The sequence below is a fragment of the Cyprinodon tularosa genome, unplaced genomic scaffold (assembly GCF_016077235.1).
Source record: "Cyprinodon tularosa strain WSP-4 unplaced genomic scaffold, ASM1607723v1 ctg329, whole genome shotgun sequence".
NCBI lineage: Eukaryota > Metazoa > Chordata > Actinopteri > Cyprinodontiformes > Cyprinodontidae > Cyprinodon > Cyprinodon tularosa.
The window spans coordinates 339,558-356,585 of NW_024039040.1; the positions used below are offsets into that span (position 1 = coordinate 339,558).

At 40.0% G+C, this 17,028-nt stretch overlaps 1 protein-coding gene across 1 annotated transcript in view; it reads right to left on the bottom strand.

Moving 5' to 3' along the window:
- Window positions 1-15,170, bottom strand: part of LOC119788869 (nuclear receptor coactivator 2-like) — a 76,507-nt gene extending 61,337 nt beyond the window's left edge. Inside the window, exon 1 of the mRNA XM_038293564.1 lies at window positions 15,032-15,170. The gene's annotated coding sequence lies outside the window, so the exon portion shown is untranslated. The remainder of the gene's footprint in view (window positions 1-15,031) is intronic.
- Between the last annotated feature and the right edge of the window lie 1,858 nt (window positions 15,171-17,028).

The following is a 17,028-nucleotide window of genomic DNA, read 5'->3' on the forward strand; positions in this document are numbered from 1 at the left end:
TTAATATACATATATAAATGTTTTGAGTTGCTCTGGGTGACAAAAATATGTGAAATCCATTTTCAATGCACAGTTTGTACCAAACATAACATTAGTTTGGATACATTTCTGAAAGATAAAATGAATCCACATTCCTGGCATAGATTTGGCAATCAATCAGTTTTAAAATCACAATATAATCCGCCTTAGACTTTTTTTGAGATGTCGCCTCTTTAAACTGTTTCTCCGGCTTTGATAATAAAGCTAACATGTCATAGATTGGATTTCTTTTCGCTGCAAGACTCTTTTTTTTTTTATTATTTTTTTCCACAGCCATTCTGCATTATCAAATGCATCACCGCACCCACCCTCCAACCACAAATATGAGATGCAGAAACGAAACAACAAACCAAGCTTTGACAGACTTAAGGAATTTGTGACAACATCTGGGGAACAGGAGAGCTCTCCGCTCACTAATTAATCTAAATCATAAAAAATAACAATAATAAAAAGATATATATATATTATTTTACAGACTTCAGTTTGCAGTTTACACCACCAGCGATAACATTATACTAGAACGGATTTTGCCCACCGTGTTGATGGCCTATGTCATTTGGGAATATCTGAATTAGTTCTGGCATGGGCCCCTGTTTGCTCTGCAAAAGCTTGTTACATCCAACTGCAGCCTGTGAGATCACTCCCTACACTTCAGTTTTGTTGCATAGTGCTGGAGAATTACAGCCATCATCAGATTCAGCTAACCAAATTAGCACTTGTTATGCAACCTGCTGCACTTGGCTGCCTAGTTCTCCAGCCTAATCTTGCACACGTCTCATTCCAGTCGTAACATAGGTAGGTCCTGCAGATTGTTGGACAGAGTTAGACGCGCTCTAATCTAAAGTTTCTTAATTTTGTATTCTTTAGTAAAGAAAACAGTTTCCATGTGAAATAAATTATATTAAGGAATAGACTGGCTCATTAACAGGTGGTTTAAGTTACATTGTAAAAATTCAAAGTAAAATCAATATTAAAGAGCAAATCACCCCATATGGAAATGTAACCCCACCCCCAAACACATTTTGGAAAACGTCACCAAAGTTGTTGGTGTAAAAGGACCCTGAGAGGTTCTCCTATAGCGATGCCTTTAGATGCTGCTGCTGAAGAGTAGAGGATGACTCGCTACAGAGGCGAATGTCTGAGTGTTTTTAAACCTTAACATGAGGCTACAATGATAAAAGTGAGTGCTAGCATGTGCAGTTAGGTCAAAGAGGAAAATACAGCTGCAATTGTAAATTATCAACTACAATGAAAAAACAATGTTTAATAAGATAAATCTAATGAAAATAGTAATAATAATAAAAAAAAAATCAATTAAAATTTTTACCCAAATTTTGTTGAGACACCCAGGTAGGATTTCACATATACACCACAGATAGGAACTAATAAAAGCTTATTACTAAAAGAACCCTTATAAGACGATATAAGAAAAACAACTATAAACACTCTTTATTCTTAGAAGAAAAATAAGAAACATTTTTTAGAAAAATTAAACATCTTTGGAAGAATAGTATGTGCATGGAAATGTGGCATAATGCTCCTTTTGCCAGAGCACACCATTAAATGGGCTGAATGTTGTATTTGATTATCAGCAGGGGAAGTTTATCTCCGTGTGTGTCTGAACACAGTTCACAGTATATAAATGTTATAAAGATTCACCTTTAGAACTTTTATATAAATCACTCAATAATCTGCCATTTCACAGGGATTGTAAATTAATGTTCACTTCAAAAGGAGGGATAGCTAATGTGAAATGAACAGAGGATATTGGCTTACCAAATTAAATCAAAGATACTAAACAGGCTATTTGGGCTGTGTGTCTGTTTTCTTTATTTTGCAAACAAGCAAAAAAGACTCAATTAAACAATAGCTGTTGAAAAAAATTATGCAACCATTTTTGGCATTTAGTTAAGAGGGTACGACTTAAACAATTGTGTTAAAGTAACTAAATATGATTAAGTAAATGACATTGCCATTGAGTCGTGTTCCATTAAAATCATTGTTTCTTTTACTTTATACTCTTCAACAATCTATTGCATGTCATTATGTGTTTAACACTGGGCAGTTACTGTGGTTTAAAAACATGTTTCCGTTCCCATTAACTATGATCGAGAGACAAGAGATGATAAGCAGAAAACTTGAGGGAAAAGACCCAAAACCGTTTTAGTTCCATTCAAAAGGAGAGAAACAAACCTCTTCAATAAGCCATATTAGCTAAGCGTAACAGAGCGATATCATAAACAACTTTTCAAATAGATCTAATACTGGATGTCTTTCATACCCAAGACTCCATTTGAACCCGGTCAAGTTAAACTAGAGATGTTAATCCCTGGCAGATTAAAGCTCAAGAGGCTGAATTTTCAAAACTAACAGAATTCTACATTTTATCTGAAAAGGGATCAAGAAGCAAGGAACTTATCTTAAATGACTCCTTAGTCTTGTCATAATATCATAAGTTAAAGTCAACATGCAAACAAGTTTTCATAAATAATACTGTTTAGTATCCTAATGAAGAATCATAATTTTAGCTCAGAGAGAATTGCTAAGGTTAAACAGGAGGCTCTGAAAAGGAGCCATTGCACAGCTCTGCGAGCGAGTACGTCTGTGCATGTGCCTGTGATGGTTAATTAGACCACTTGGTCTCAGGAGGATCAGACATGGAAGACGACCGTCTCTGCTACGTGACAGAAAGCCAGAGGCAGCGTGCGGTTGATTATTCAGTAGCAGCGAGAAGGGCTGGACATAAACAAACATAGATTAGCAGACAAGCTCTCACACGTCCAAATGTATAGGCACTGGTACATTTAAGTAGACGTAAAAAACAGACGAGTGGAATTACATGAGCAAAGTGGACCTTGAAACACACAAACAGAGCTTATCTTTTGAAAAAAAAAATGCATTTCTTTGAGGCGTGAATCATGGCGTTTTCACTACTCTTCTCTGGGGCAAAAAAAGCCAACACGTCTACACACACATACGCACTTTTCCCTTACACCGATGTGTGATGCTGCCACCTCTGTGTTTTAAAATGGGAAGCTTGTTTATTAAGAGAAGAAGACGGTAAAACAAAGAGAAAATGGTGAAGCTTCAAAGAAAAAGACCATGAATGTAAAACCCAATAAAAGGTCCCAATAAAAGGTTGTTGATCAAATTTATTTCAGCCCACTCCAAAGAACCGTTTCCAAACAAGCCCTTAAAAGCTATACAGGTGCTGGTCATAAAATTAGAATATCATGAAAAAGTAGATTGATTTCAGTAATTCCATTTAAAAAGTGAAACTTGTATATTATATTCATACATTACATACAAACTCATATATTTCAGATGTTTATTTTGTTTAATTTTGATGATTACAAATGACAACAAATGAAAATCTCAAATTCATCATATCAGAAAATTAGAATATGGTGAAAAGGTTCAAAATTGATGGCCCCTGGTGCCACACTCTAATCAGCTAATTAACTCAAACCACCTGCAAAAGCCTTTAAATGGTCTTTCAGTCTAGTTCTATAGGCTACACAATCATGGGGAAGACTGCTGACTTGACAGTTGTCCAAAAGACGACCATCGACACCTTGCACAAGGAGGGCAAGACACAAAAGGTCATCGCTAAAGAGGCTGGCTGTTCACAGAGCTCAGTGTCCAAGCACATTAATAGAGAGGCGAAGGGAAGGAAAAGATGTGGTCGAAAAAAGTGTACAAGCAAGAGAGATAACCGCACCCTGGAGAGGATTGTGAAACAAAACCCATTCAAAAATGTGGGGGAGATTCACAAAGAGTGGACTGCAGCTGGAGTGAGTGCTTCAAGAACCACAACACACAGACGTATGAAAGACATGGGTTTCTGCTGTCGCATTCCTTGTGTCAAGCCACTCTTGAACCACAGACAGCGTCAGAAGCGTCTTGCCTGGGCTAAAGAGAAACAGGACTGGACTGCTGGTGAGTGGTCCAAAGTCATGTTCTCTGATGAAAGTAAATTTTGCATTTCCTTTGGAAATCAAGGTCCCAGAGTCTGGAGGAAAAGAAGAGAGGCACTTCATCCACGTTGCTTGAAGTCCAGTGTAAAGTTTCCACAGTCAGTGATGGTTTGGGGTGCCATGTCATCTGCTGGTGTTGGTCCATTGTGTTTTCTGAGGTCCAGGGTCAACGCAGCCACATACCAGGAAGTTTTAGAGCACTTCATGCTTCCTGCAGCTGACCAACTTTTTGGAGATGCAGATTTCATTTTCCAACAGGACTTGGCACCTGCACACAGTGCCAAAGCTACCAGTACCTGGTTGAAGGACCATGGTATCCCTGTTCTTAATTGGCCAGCAAACTCTCCTGACCTTAACCCCATAGAAAATCTATGGGGTATTGTGAAGAAGAAGATGCAATACACCAGACCCAACAATTCAGAAGAGCTAAAAGCCACTATTAGAGCAACCTGGGCTATCATAACACCTGAGCAGTGCCACAGACTGATCGACTCCATGCCACGCCGCATTGCTGCAGTAATACAGGCCAAAGGAGGCCCAACTAAATACTGACTGCTGTACATGCTCATACTTTTCATCTTCATACTTTTCAGTTGGCCAACATTTCTATAAATCCTTTGTTTTTATTGGTCTTCAGTAATATTCTAATTTTCTGATATGATGAATTTGAGATTTTAATTTGTTGTCATTTGTAATCATCAAAATTAAACAAAATAAACATCTGAAATATATGAGTTTGTATGTAATGTATGAATATAATATACAAGTTTCACTTTTTAAATGGAATTACTGAAATCAATCTACTTTTTCATGATATTCTAATTTTATGACCAGCACCTGTAGATGAGAGAATGCTGATTGTTTTGTAGAAGTAATCTGAAATGTTGCATGGAGTGAGGAAAACACAGATTTATTAAAAAAAAAAAAACAGAAGAGAAAAAATGGTGAGTGACCCAACAATCAGTCTGCCAATTTACCCCTGACTGCTTCAAATGTGTGATATGCAGGTTAGACATAGCCTAGTAAACTAGCCCCACCCGCCAGCGGCCAAAATCATTTTTTGCCTGGGAGTGGTCTAGCCTCGATCAATGCCCCAGGCCCTAGAAGTGGTCACAACGCAGCCAATCACAACGCAGAAATTTGTTTTGAATTTCTGGATGCAAGGCGTTGAGGTTTTTGAGGGCATGACGACAAAGCTGCATGACACTGGAGAAAGCACGACAAGGAAGATGGCAACAACTATTGAACAGTTCTCATTTGACTCAGGTTTGGAATCAGTTTTGGATGATTAGACTTGGGGTTGCGAAATACCCTTGGTTTTTTTTTTTTTTTTTTTTTTTCCTGTATAAACACTATAAATCTGAGGTTTTTGGCCATTTCGTTTTTTGTTTTAGGTAGAATATTATACCAGTCCATGGGCAGTTGCTACTGGTGGCAATGGTTAAGTCTCACATGAGAAATATCATAACAGGATGGTCTTTTGTGAAACATAATAAAAAAATTGGTGTTCCATATCATGTAAGCTAAGTAATGGTCCGGGGCTAAAACTTTCTGAACTGTAGAACAACAGGTTAAAAGCTTGGATGGCTTTTACTACCGTATTTTATTTTCCCACTAACAATTCCTACTGCAGTGAATTGGTGAGCTAATTTTTGAGCTTTAAACACATTAAATCAAACACACAACAGAAACCACAGGAAGTACAACAGATAATTCAATCTGAAAAACTCACACAGAGAGAAAAGATAATTAGAAGAATTTATTGATAAGAAAGTATAGTCTTTGGCGCTCAGACCTCGGCAGGAACATTCATGCTGAATTATGCTTTAACATGCATGAGTAGATGAATGTGAATAGGGATGTTCCCCCTGGCCTGAAACTGGTGGTGGTTTGATCCGAGCTGGTTGACAAGGTGATCTGCTGGGCAGAATTGTGGGACTAGAAGACTGAGGGAGCTGACGCCGGGGCATCATTCAGACTCGGGATATAGAGGTCCTGCTCGGTGATGCAGGTACCGTGAAGTGTCCATGATGAGCAAGCATGAAGCGACAGTGGAGAGGAAAAACTCCCCTTTGGGAAGAAACCTCTGGCAGAACCGGGCTCAACATGGTGGTCTTCTGCCGGACCAATGCGATGAGACGAGGGATGGTGACAACTGGGATTAATACTCTCTGATGAGGTTGAGGTGAAGTCGTGTCATGGAGGACGATTCAGCTGCGATGGCGGAGAAGGGGATGGAGGTGGGTGAATTGTCGTCTGGATCGAAATCCGACATTGCGATTGCAGGATAGCGGCTGTGGTGAGATTTGAGGGAGTTTATAAAGTGGAAGCAGGACGCTGATTGGGCTTCGTGGTGGAGTAGTTCAAAGCTGATTGGCTCGCTTCGGAGACGGATCGGCTTCTGATGATGTGAGGTAAGTCAGAGTTTCTTCAATTGAACTTTCGCTAGAGCTTCATTTCAATCTGAAAAACTCACACAGAGAGAAAAGATAATTAGAAGAATTTATTGATAAGAAAGTATAGTCTTTGGCGCTCAGACCTCGGCAGGAACATTCATGCTGAATTATGCTTTAACATGCATGAGTAGATGAATGTGAATAGGGATGTTCCCCCAAAAAGCCGAGGTCGAGGCCGGAGAGTCCGTATGCTCGTAGGGCATACGCTAGGGACAGAATAAAGAATGCGTAATGAAATGCTGAGAAGGTTTGCAAACAACTTACCGAGCCAGGTTGTTGATGAGGATGGCGACCACGGTTGACGCCGAGAACTTACCGATGATGATTTACCCATGAAGATGATGATGAACCCATGATGATGATGAACCCATGATGATGATGATTTACCCATGATGATGATGATGAACCCATGATGATGATGATTTACCCATGATGATGATGATGAACCCACGATGATGATGATGATGAACCCATGATGATGAACCCATGATGATGATGAACCCATGATGATGATGATGGCGATGAACCCATGATGATGATGATGATGATGATGATGGCGATGAACCCATGATGATGATGATGATGATGATGATGGCGATGAACCCATGATGATGATGATGATGATGATGATGGCGATGAACCCATGATGATGATGATGATGATGATGATGATGATGATGGCGATGAACCCATGATGATGATGATGATGATGATGATGATGGCGATGAACCCATGATGATGATGATGATGATGGCGATGAACCCATGATGATGATGATGATGATGGCGATGAACCCATGATGATGATGATGATGATGGCGATGAACCCATGATGATGATGATGATGATGGCGATGAACCCATGATGATGATGATGATGATGGCGATGAACCCATGATGATGATGATGATGATGGCGATGAACCCATGATGATGATGATGATGATGGCGATGAACCCATGATGATGATGATGATGATGATGATGATGATGATGAACCCATTATGATGATGATGAACCCATTATGATGATGATGAACCCATGATGATGATGATGATGATCCCATGATGATGATGATCCTATGATGATGATGATGATCCCATGATGATGATGATCCCATGATGATGATGATGAAGATGATGATGATGATCCCATGATGATGATGATGATGATGATGATCCCATGATGGTGATGATGATGATGATCCCATGATGATGATGACGATGATGATCCCATGACGATGATGATCCCATGATGATGATGACGATGATGATGAATCCTGCGGATGATGATGACGATGGTGCATCCCATTATGATGACGATGTTAATGAATCTTGCGGATGAGTCCATATAGAACATATAACATGACGGGATACAGACATAACGAGACGCAGACATGGTGCATATTGATGCATTGGAAATGCAAGCAAAATGGCGTAGGGATGCATGACGAGACACGACGAGACACAGATAGGGAGCATGTGATGCATGGGGAATGAATCTTGCGGATGAGTCTGATAATGAATCTTGCGGATGAGTCTGATAATGAATCTTGCGGATGAGTCCATATAGAACATATAACATGACGGGATACAGACATGACGAGACGCAGACATGGTGCATATTGATGCATTGAAAATGCAAGCAAAATGGCGTAAGGGATGCATGACGGGACACGACGAGACACAGATAGGGAGCATGTGATGCATGGGGAATGAATCTTGCGGATGAGTCTGATAATGAATCTTGCGGATGAGTCTGATAATGAATCTTGCGGATGAGTCTGATAATGAATCTTGCAGATGAGTCTGATAATGAATCTTGCGGATGAGTCTGATAATGAATCTTGCGGATGAGTCTGATAATGAATCTTGCGGATGAGTCTGATAATGAATCTTGCGGATGATTCTTGCGGATGGTTACATATATGAAGAATTGATGCATTAGGGAATGCATGCTAAATGGTGTCAAGGATGCATGACGAGACACAGACCAGACGTGACGTGACACACAGGAGAATGCATATAATGCCTGTCATAAAGGTGAGATTGCATGAATGCGAGCCAGAATGAAGATAGCATGAATAGCCAGGAGACAGCATGGAAGACTGCATGAAGCAGGGAATAATGAAGAAAACTGATAAGGAGTGGGAGTAGAAAATGAGTTAGAGGATAGTCGTGATTAGGTCAGAAAATTATGAAAATGAGTTGAACCACCACCAGTATTTGAAATAGTGTTACCTAGAGGCAGAGAGCACTGAGCTGAGAGAATTGGTGAGAGTTCTGGGCGGATGAATGAGGTATAGGCTGGTGAGCCATCGGCCCAGAGCTGAGGGAAGCCTCAGAACCCCGCGAGTAGCTGCAATGCAGCTGCTCGGTCCAGAACGAATGCCCAGATTACCTACTAGAGCGAAGGCCACTTGATTCTAAGAGTATCCTAAGGTGGTGAAGAACCATGGTGGACGTAGGGTAATGCTTGGGCGAATAAAAGTGCTGAATGCCTAAACATAACGCACTGAGATGATGAAACGTTAGTGACTGCTGCCAGTGATGCTTCTGATGAAGGCATGAGAGACTGGGAGGAGTAGAGACTTATTAGTGGCTTCAACTACTACGAAGTTATCGCAGTGGGCGGACACGATTCCTTCCCAAAGCCCCACGATGCAAGCTAGCTAGGGTTAGACCTCACACAAGCATAATGGGTGTGAATAAAAGAGGCCATGAACCACCTGTCCTGAAGAACCCCCCAAAACCTACGGATGCAGCATCCGAAAAATTTGAAGCATGGCAGGAGATAGATAATTTCGACATAGAAAAGAAATTTGACCCAATTAGAAGCAGTCAGGAGATCCGAACGGCAGCCTACGTTCAGTAATCTGACCAAGGAGAGGGACGGAAATTGCCGGATCAAGCAACTGGGAATGAAAGCGCGGCCTTGAGAAATAAGCGCATGGCAAATTAGCTGACCTAGCAAGGAGCGCAATTGGCATTTAGAAATGACTGATGTAGAACATCAGTTTGTGTGTTTTTTTTTTTTTTTTTTTTTTTTTTTTTTTTTTGAAGAAGAAGAAGACAGAACGATAATCAGAAGTAATAATAAGGGGTGGTAAGATGACGGGCTGCTAAGACTGAGGTACGATATATATGAAGCGTGCACGGCGGGGACAGACTGATCGGATGGCCCTCCTGCAGAAGCTCTGAGTAATCACGATAGATGCTGAATGCGGCAAAAAATTTTGGCCAATAGAAAGATCTCTGGTAGACGGAGATCGGATGATTTAAGAAAAACGGTGACGTCACCTGCTGATCGACTTCAGGGGAGGGAAGAATAAGAGACTAAATTAAAATATTCCCCTGAATAATTTAGAACGAGGCTAGGGAAAATATCAGCATGTGTGTTAATATAAGTATGCCTGATAGAGGCAGACGAAGCATAAGAGCAAACTCAAATAGATAGAAAATTATGAATGAAAACATGGTTGAATACGTCTTACCCTAAGGCTGGCCCAGGGCGGGCGTTCCCTAATGAGAATGAGGGGAGGGGGAGGTCCGTCTGAGCAGACAGCGGCAGGGATGACGTGGCAGTGCAGGGATTCCCACGTTTGGAGCGTGCGGACAGCGTCGAAGGATTGACTGAGAGAGTCCGGTGGAGCGGAGGGAGGCTGAGAGCTGTTAAACGCCAGAAGGACTAGACGGGGGAGCTGCTATGAATCAGGAAGCTGGAGAGGTCCAAGGCTGCATCGAAACGATGAGAAGGAGCGGGCGTAGTGGTGACTGCTGCTGGGACAGATCCGGGAGGCCTTCTGCGCCTGGCGAGGGGAGCGGAGGACTTGCATGACTTTTGCGGCCAGGAATCGGAGCGGATTGAAGCGGAAGGCGAGGGAGATGAATCACGAGGAGGTAGGAGGGAGGCTCGTTAAGACATCTGAGCAGAGTCTAGGTCGGAGCCTGGCAATATACCCTTGGAGTGTAACGCGGAAGAAGGAGATGAGAGCGGCTAGACGGGAGTTTCTCCGAGCGGGGAAAATTGAATTGTCGTCTGGATCGAAATCCGACATTGCGATTGCAGGATAGCGGCTGTGGTGAGATTTGAGGGAGTTTATAAAGTGGAAGCAGGACGCTGATTGGGCTTCGTGGTGGAGTAGTTCAAAGCTGATTGGCTCGCTTCGGAGACGGATCGGCTTCTGATGATGTGAGGTAAGTCAGAGTTTCTTCAATTGAACTTTCGCTAGAGCTTCATGTTTACCCGACTCTGGCCAGTACTCTGTCACCATTCATTTAGCTCCTAATTTATACACAACATGCGTTCTGAATCAGCCCCGATGACCAGGGGTGCTCGGAAGAGCCTGCATGGCTGCGCACTAAAAGCCAGATAAATGTGGAAGTCAGACAAAAAGAAGTGGAAGACAAACCTTAAACAACAGATAAAAACAGTTTCTATGCATCCAAATAATTTCATAAGCTTTTGGTGCGTAAATTTGAAATTAACCAAAACAAGCAAACCAAAAAATATATAGGATTTTTTTTTCCATCTGCAGGGTTGGGAATTGATAAGATTTTCACGATTCCGATTCCCTTATCGATAGGGTTGTCACAATACTAAACTTTTCGACTCGATACCGATACTAAGTAAAATATTCGATACTTGATGTCATGTTCGATACAAGAATAAAAACAAAGACTCCAAAATTCAACAGAATTTTTTTCATTAATAAACAAATGACAATAAATAGATAAATAAACACAATAAACAATATTTTGAGGTTGTATGCTGTGCACAATATTAAGCAAGCTTGATAAAAAACTTACAAAATTTAAATTAAGTGTTCCTTCCTTGGCTATGTTTCACACACATAACAATGACACTAGCCAAACCAGTTAAAAAACATAAATAATTCTCAGCAGCTGCACCTGTTACAGAAAAAAGTCTGAAACCGAAAAGTGCACAGAATTATTCAATCACACAGTGTTCTGAAAGGCCATTTTCCTCTAATCTGCGCATAAGATGAATGACTGTTTAGGTGCCAAGGGTGGTAGTACTGTATCGATACTTTTGAAAATGAGTATTGTATCCGGATGCAACTTTTCAGTATAAATACTTTTTAAGTATCAATACTTTTGACAACCCTACTTATCGATTTTGTGAAACGATTCGATTCCTTATAGATTCAGGGAAACAATGAACTTGGTATTTGCACGGTGACATTCGTCTACCTTCGCCTGAGACATTCTATTTCTGCCTGCCTCATTGAAAACAGAAGGCAGTGAACGGGAGCTGCCAGCCGCTGAGCCAGCCAGGCTACCCGTCTCGTCTCAGTCATTTAAATCTAATGGAGAAGGCATCTGTTTAATGAAAAAGCGTTACTGTACAATTTCAGGAAATAAACTCAAACTTGCGTCCCCTTTCTCTTGCTCCCTGAACTGCGGAGCAACTTGATAACATGTTTAATAACCCCAAAGAGAGGTAGGAAACTGGTTTATTTCCAGATATGATTTACTGGGAACCACATTAAGCACAGCCAGTGATATAAAACTAGCTACTTAGAACCAGAGTTGCCTTCCAACTCTAATTTAACTCTCTTTTAATGCTCTTAGAAATAATCTTAATGGCATCAACAAGTACTCACCACTCTTATTATACATATATAAATAAATAAAATTATAATATATATAATTTTCCAGCCACTTTTGTCGAGATTTTCCCCACCTCGAGCTTCTTTTCCGAACATATGGCTTTACGATCAACCAGAAGCAGTTCTGCACAAATATATTGCGATATAATATAGCTGATGAAATTGTATTTATAAACTTTTTTTTAATCCAGCACTTTAAATGCCATGATAATCACATTTAATGAATTTTGATGCCAATTAAGGCCTTAAATAAAAAAATAATAATTTAATGACCGGAAACCCTGTAATTGAAAAGTTAATAAGCCTAGTTAACAATTATATTATAATAATTATATTATTTTTTATAAACTAAAGCATTAATGCCTCTAAGATTATGTGGTTAAAAAAATGTGTTTCTTCACTCTGTGTTTTTTTTTATGAATTTCTTATAGAAGCACTTTAGTTATTTTTCTTAATATATTCGGGCAAGTTGTTATTACACTGACATTCATTTTTGCCATCAAAATATCCAGATTTTTTTATGTTACAAAGGCAATAAGGTTTTGTCATGGATTACAATAACACTATTGGCTTGAATTTCAGATTTTTAAAGGATTTCACTTAGTGCCCTATAAAGGGTTAACAAAAAAAGCATCTGAAGAGTTGGCTATCCTCCAGGCAAGGATGCAAAACCTAAGACTGAAAACCTGCTATACATGTTGCGATCCTTTTCAAAGTTCACCTTTGGGTCCAGGGAAGAGCAAATAGGCTTTAAAGGGGCCTAAAAAACAAAAATCAAGAATCCAGCCCTCTAAGATAACACAACACCGAGGAGTCAGATGACACCTGTCACGTAGGTAAACTGACAGGTTTCTCACATGAACATACCAGCTCAACAGCAAATACAGGCACATTCTTTTTCTTAGCTGAAAGAAAGGAATTTCTGTGTTAAACAATACATTGTGAGCTGCACTTCATTTCTAATCTGTAATAACCTGAATAACATGTTAGGCCAGTGTCGCGCTCCTCACCGGATACCATGATCCAAGAATGCATTCAGGCACAGTTTGACTGATGACATTCTGCTTTATGCACTGGGAGAAAGAATGTGACAGGGGAATTATGAGAAAACACTCTCTGCGGTGCAAATGATTTATGTTTTGGTATGTCAATTGACTTCGAAGAGCTTGAACTTTTAACCAGTCACCACAAGGAATGCAAAACATGCAGTCATATATCAATAAAAAGTGTTTTGGGACATGACATCCATGTTGGATTGTGAATTCAGAGCGGTATACACCGGCAGCTATCTGTACAAAACTTTTTCAGCTCCTGTTAAAACAGCGTTAGGTCTTCATTGATTGTATCAAAAAAGAAACAAACGGTTTTCTACTGTCAAGATTTTTACTCTACATGTCTAAGCTTAATATATTGCTACATGCACAGAGAATAAAAATGAATAAAAATAAATAAATACCAAATGCTATAGAATAATACAGGTTGTATTAGTGCTTTCTAGCAACTTCCTAACAAATCTCTCTTCAAATTACTTTAATACAGGAACACTGGAAACATATTTTCAAAATAAATGTCTTTATTTTTATTTTAAATATTGTTCATTTATAAATTTGTGAAAATGCCTTTAAGCCAGCAGGCTTTAACAGGGGGTCCATGACTCCTAAGGGGTCCATCAAAGTATTGCATGGGGGTCACAAAAAACTGTAGTAAACAGATAAATGGAGGCAGAAGATGTCTTTCAGTCATCAATGCACACATTCAGCGACACACAGGAGCTCTTTCAGGCTGGGCACCGTTTCATTCACAACACCTGTCCCATCAACCAGGAATCAGAATCAGGAATACTTTAATAATCCCAGGGAGGAATTACTTTCGCTACATGACTCCATCTGTAATAGAGAGACTATAGGACCAGTTTGATGTAACACAATTTCATACAATATATATAATTAGGGGGGCCCGCTCCATCTCGCCATCAGTTTGGGGGTCCTTGGCCTGGAAAATGTAGAAGACCCCTGCTTTAAGTTAAAAGAATAGCTTGATTAAACTAAGACCAAAGCAGTGGCGTTTCGTCGAGACTGCAGATAATTGCATTTTATTCACTTGGATGTCAAGTTTAAGCCATCGAGATAGGAATCATTTGGGGCATTTTTCTGCTGTACATCTCAGGGCGGTTAGGTCTAAAGGTCACAAATTAATGGATGGATAGATTCTTTAGGATTTTCTGCCATAGAGAGAATTTATGGTTCAGTTTTTGACTTGCACAAGTCTAGAAGAAGCAAGGCAGCCCCAGATCATCAAAGTACTTGAAATCTATCCATTTATCTACAAAATAAGTGTTTGTAATTAATTTATAATAACACCCAATTGGTGAATCTAGTTAGAGAGATTTTTATTTATTTATTTTTTAATTACACCAAATAAAATGAACCCGTTTTTTAAAGAACTACCTTTAAGAACTAATAACGCTTTTATTTTGAAATCCAAACCCGGAAACTGTGAATCGATTAGATTTCACTTAACGATTACATTGTTTGAGGAAGTCCGAGACAAACGAACCTGTCACGGAATAACTTGGTGTTATGTGTTAACACAAGTGCCTTTATGTCATTCACATTAATCCATGTGTGAAATAAATAAAAGTTAAAATTTGACTGCGAAACAGTTCGACGGCGATAAAATAAAGAGCGACGCTTGTAAATGAGCAGAAACGCTCGCAGCTGTCGCTTCTCTCCGTCAGAAACGTTATTTCCTGAAGGCTCCGCTTAAATCCTTAGTATCCAATCCTATATATCCCATCTTTAAAGTCGCGCGACAGACGTTACAAAATAAATTCAAAAGTAGGTTAACCTTCATGTACTGACAGACACTTTGCACAACCACCCCCCCACCACCACTACTATTAATGTAGGAGATAACTGAGGGGGGGACTTACCTGAGAGTTGGGGGGCCATGGGCGGCTGTTGAGCGGAGGTTTTAGTCGGTGCAGTGAGGATCAGCGGGACGGAGCGACAGGAGCGTCAAGAGCCGGAGCCGCCATGTTCATCTGGCTCAGAGGTTCCTCGGCTGTTTATCTTTACTAGCAGACCCCCTCCTCCTCCTCCTCCTCCCTGCACCTCCACCTCCTCCTTTCTCATTTCACTACCACCTGCAAGGACCTCAGTTTCATTTCCCAACTCAATGAAACTGTTTGAAAGAGTTTGGGGAAAACATTTTCTTTTAAGGCTTTCATCATAAACTAATGAAAAGTATATATTTTTATAATGTATAATTCCCTTTAACCACAAGGGACTGCTGTGGACCAGGGGCGGATATAGGTAATTTGGGGCCCTAGGCAAAGACAGGCAGGGGGCCCTCTGAACTAAGAAGAGAACACATAAAATAGACCCATTATGCAGTTAGAGAAATGTTACTCTAAGCTCACTGAGCTCATTGCTCCTTCCCGTGTTTCCAAATATGTGACGGCAAAAGTAAATAACCCAGTCCTTCTTTTCACTGTAGAAAAGCCATGATCTGCTTATCTGTTCTCCGTTTTTTAATTTGGATGAAATAATAGCTGCATGGATCATGACAGCAGACATGATAGGGGAGAGCAGGAGGCGGGGTTACCAATCTACTTGCTCTGGAGAGAGTTCGCTGCTTTTAGATGTTGTCACCAAAGTCTCCGTAGCAGAAAAAAAGTCACTAGATTTGGCGCTAGGCGCTTTTTTAAAATCAAAGTGCTAGAGGGTTCTGAAAAGTCGCTAAATATAGAGACGAAGGCGTTAAGTTGGCAACACTGCTCTTTGCATCATTTGTTTACAAATGATTTGCTGCTGTCTGTTTGGACCTTTCTGAACATGTGCAGCAAATGGACTGATCCAATATGGTGAACACTGAAGCCCCCCTTCAGTGTTCAGCATTCTGATGGCATTGTAGCAAAAGGATTTTTATAAAAAAAACATTATTAATGTGCACAAATAAGGACTAGTTATATTAACCATACATGTAAAAGGAGTTTTATGGGGCCCCCAGGAACTTGGGGCCCTAGGCAACTGCCTAGTATTGCCTAATGGTAAATCTGCCCCTAGTGTGGACATGTCCCTACCAACTTTGGCCTGGTGTGGACATGTCCCCACCAATAATTTCAATAGACTTTGGCTCTCAGCAATATGTGGGACAAAATTCTAAATTTGATTTTTCTGGTTTTGAAGGAGGATAATGACTGAACTAGCTGAAAGGGAAAACATCCAATCAATCATTCTAATTCTGGGTGGATTGATGAATGAAACTGAAATTATGTGCATACTAGGGAGGCATGATATATTGCTGTTGGCATTGGAATTAACTGTTATTGATCCTTTTTTTTTTTATATATACATTAATGTCTAACTATCCATAAATATAAATATCAGTTGATTTTGCTTCTCTTGTGTTCTCAACAATTGGAAAGCATTCAATAAATATATGTTTGAGCTCAATTTTGGAAAATACAAACCCTATTGAAAGCCTTTGTGTGGAGTAAATGTAAGTCCATCAGCCCCCACCCTTAGAGTGTTCCCACCAACTTTCATCACACCAGTGAAAATCAAAATGTCAAGCCAACAGTGGTATTGGAATCCAGGACAAGACCTTATCACGTTTGTAAGACTCCAAAAAAATATGGATATTTTGATGACAAAAATGTGTGTGTGGGGGGGGGGGGTACTCCATTTCTAAGAGGTATGCAAGTGATTAAAAATGGTAACTTGCCCTATTGTCTTTTACACCATTACATCTATATGATGCTATTATAACTCATCTAGTTGAAGCTCGGAAACCACTAAGGCAGAATTTTCAGATGATTCTGTAAAACATTAAAAGAAAAATAAAGACCCACTAGGAGAGCCACAGTATATTCTGCAAGTCCCTACAGTATAATGTAAATCATAACTGGTTCCATAAAGGTCAAGC